This window comes from Sapajus apella, unplaced genomic scaffold, assembly GCF_009761245.1.
Source record: "Sapajus apella isolate SASKATOON/1434 unplaced genomic scaffold, GSC_monkey_1.0 scaffold58, whole genome shotgun sequence".
Classification (NCBI taxonomy): domain Eukaryota; kingdom Metazoa; phylum Chordata; class Mammalia; order Primates; family Cebidae; genus Sapajus; species Sapajus apella.
Window position 1 is genome coordinate 11,193,783 of NW_022436998.1, and position 3,695 is coordinate 11,197,477.

At 37.1% G+C, this 3,695-nt stretch overlaps 1 pseudogene; it reads right to left on the reverse strand.

Moving 5' to 3' along the window:
• Positions 1–213: 213 nt before the first annotated feature.
• Positions 214–1,023, reverse strand: LOC116528423 (annotated as a pseudogene).
• Positions 1,024–3,695: the final 2,672 nt, after the last annotated feature.

A 3,695-nucleotide genomic window follows, 5' to 3' on the forward strand; every position in this document is an offset into this window, starting at 1 on the left:
TTTTCACAGACAGAAACTATAATAACCTGTTATACAATTAGTCACAAATACAGTCCTTGAGTTTTTTGCCCATACACATGAGTATTTACGTAAACCATGTCTTCTTTGTGGCAGCTAGGTCCCATCACCACTGTGCTTGGCTGAGTTCACAAATCTGCTGTAATCTGTAGCTTCCCTGTCATGCCTCTGGCTCTCCTCTCTTGTTAAGCTTTGTTTCCTAATTAAAATCTTCTGCCACTGCCATAGCTACTGCTGCTACTGGAACCACAATAGCCACCTTGGTTTTGTGATTTGGCAAAGTATTGGCTGCCACCACCATAGGGGCCAGAGCTTCTGCCTCCAAAGTTTCCTCCCTTCATGGGTCCAAAATTTGAAGACCGATTGTTGTAATTTCCAAAATCATTGTACTTCCACCATCTCCAAAATTGCTTCTGTCATTACCAAATCCATTATAGCCATCCCAACTGCCACCATATCCACCACCACTATGGCTGACACCAAAGCCACCACAACCACTGAAGTTTCCTCCATGACCAAAGTTGTCATTCCCACTGAAACCACCTTCATGACCACCATCAAAATTTCCAGAACCACTTCCACCTCTTTGGCTGGATGAAGCACTAGCCACCTCTTGCTCTGACAGGGCTTTCCTAACTTCACAGTTGTGGCCACTCACAGTATGATATTTCTGAATGACAGTCTTATCCACGGTCATCCAAGGTTACAAAGGGAAAGTGCCTTTTCTTGCCACTGCCTCAGTCAGTCGTGATTTTAATCACTTCTATTTTTCTGTACTGTTCAAAATAATCTCTTAGTTGATATTCTTCAGTGTCTTTTTCAATGCCACCAACAAATATTTTTTTCACAATATTAAGTGGGCACCTGGTTTTGAGAATCTTCTCTTGAGATAGCTCTCTTTGGTTCCATAGCTCTTCAATCCACTTTGCGTGGCCTTGCATTCATGGCTGCATCCACCTCCTCCACAGTGGCATAGGAATCCCAGTAGTCATTGAATCCTGTCATTTCTGCTTCCTAAATAATTTTTAAATCATCCATTTCTTTCCTTTTTTATTTTCACAATCTTTGTCCATGTTAGATTCTTTGTCGCATGAAAGATGGGCATTGTCTGTAGATTGATGGCTATGAGTGTAGAGCATAGTTGTGACTCAGTTTGCCAAGTTTATCTTTTACTTGTTTGAGTAATGCCTACATTCCAAGTGAGGTATACTTGTGAGATGTTTCATGGGAAATTACATTTTCCACCATTTATATGGTTTGAATATCACTGATTTTGCTAAAGATGAAGATATAGTAATAAAAGCAATACCTAACATGCGTCGAACATTTTACACTTGTCAAGCTCTGTTCCAGAGAGCTTTATATACATTACCTCACTTAATTCATACCACAACTCTCAGAGGTAAGCTTGATAACTAAGATTGCTTTATAGAAAAGAAAACTAGGCACAACAAGACTAGGTAAACTGCCACACAGTTAGGTGGTGGAAACACTTTCCTTTTTGTTTTCCAGGGAGACCTGCTAATAATGATCATGAACATGAGATTCAGAGCTTGCAGACTTGTGTTAAAATCTTGCCCCATTTTTGAGTATGGTAACTGCTACTGAGGCCTCTCTCATTGGCTTAAAGACAGCTGCCTTCTTGATGTGTTGCTATATGGCCTTTCTTCTTGCATACATGTTATGTCCTAATCTCTTATAAGATGATTGGTCGCTGTACATCAGAGCCTTCCCATACAAACCAATTTTACCTTAATTACCTCTTTAAAGACCTTATCACCAAACATACTCACTGTCTGAAGCACTGGGGTCTCAAGCACTGAGGGGAAACAGTTCAGCCCACAAAAACATATCTGCAGCATTTACTCATTTGAATCGATTATTCGCCCTCATGTAACTGAACTCTCTCATATGGCATTCTATTCATTATTATACATATGACATACATTCAGATGCTCTTACTGTAAAGGAGAGACAATGATGCACAAGGAACAGACTTTGCTGTTATAAAAACCATCCCCACACGCTGGTCCCCTATGCTGTTATACCACTGTCCTTCCTCATAGAATTAAGGAAGGAACTATTTGTTCAGTAGGGCTTCAGGCAATTTAAGTATCCTCTTGGTATTACTAATGACGTTGACATCAAACAATACATAGAACCCATCTCTTGGATTGTTTATTCTGTGGGAAGCCAGTTGTGATGTGATAAAGATACTCAAGCAGCACAAAGGGATGTGGAGAAGAGGAGGGCCCCTGACCTCAACCAGCATCAACAGGCACACATGTGAGTGAGCCTCCAGCCCCAGTTAATTCTTCAGATGTCTGTAGCCATCTCAAATCTTGAAAACAACCCACCTGAGACACCAAATTGTAAAAATCCACCTATTTCTGAATTCCCGATTTAAGAAGCTGTGACATAATACATGTTCAATGTTGGCCCTTACTTATACCTAAAGCAATTTCTCATAACTAAAGTCTGATAGAAAAATTTTATGATATTTAATTAATTTTAGAACATAGAAAATTCAAGTATTATTTACAACTCTTGCTATTTTACAATTTCACTGAATACATTAATTACAAATTTTTTAAAAATTCATAAATTTTGTTATTGGTTTTTTGGCTTATTCACAAAATTGCTGAGTAATTTATTTTTAATCAAAGAGAACAAGATGAGGGTGATGGAATGAAATATGGCAGAGAAAGGGGAGGTGGGGTGGCAGGGAAAGGAGAAGGATATCAGAAAAAGAAGGGTGTTAGATGAGGAAAGAGACTTTTGAAAAATGGAGGAGGGAAAAACAGAGGAAGAGCAAATATTCTCAAAAACAAGAAAATGGAATCAAAGCATCTTGACTTGATTTGTGTTTAAATAACCTAAGATAAACCATTATAAAAATGTACATGTTATACTGGAGTTTTTTAAAAAATGTTACCTCCCTAGGGTATGCTTTGTAATTTAAATTTTATTCATTATTATATAAAAATGTAAGAAAATTATCATTAATTTTAATTGTGTTTTTATTTTGTTTATTTTGTAAGATAGAGGGAAGGCAGGTGGCAAGGTAGGATGGCAGGAAAGAAGAAAGGAAAGAAAGAAGGGATGGGCAAGTGAAAAAGAAAAGAGATGGAGTTAGAAACACCCACCTACACACACAGACAGAAAGTTCTGAGAAGGTAATAATTTTCTTCCTGCCTGAATTTGGGAAAGTATTAAAGATGGCAGCTCTATTCTTAAGACTCAGGATGAAAATCTTTATCTCAGTGTGATCACAGTTCTCCCATAGTTAAAAGGATGATGAATTTTATCATTAAACATGTACTGTTTGTTGAATGAGTGAATAATGCATGTTTACAGAATTTAAACACCGTAAATCTTAAATGAATAGTAGTTTTTATGTTTATTAACAGGTATATTTTAGTGTAAGCTATTAGTAAGCTATTAGTAATTTAAGCTATTACAGGCAAAATATGATTTAGAATAGGTAGCTTACATGAAGCTGAAAAGTATCCCCCATTTATTTAAAATACGTACATAGAAGGAAAAACTATCATAAAATGTGTCTTTAAGATGGTGATCCTTGATTGTTTAAGTTATTTAACCTGTGGAGTAAAGTGACAGATAACATAACTGTGATGTCCAAAGAAAAGTGATCTTGCCTTACTCATTTGTTTCCC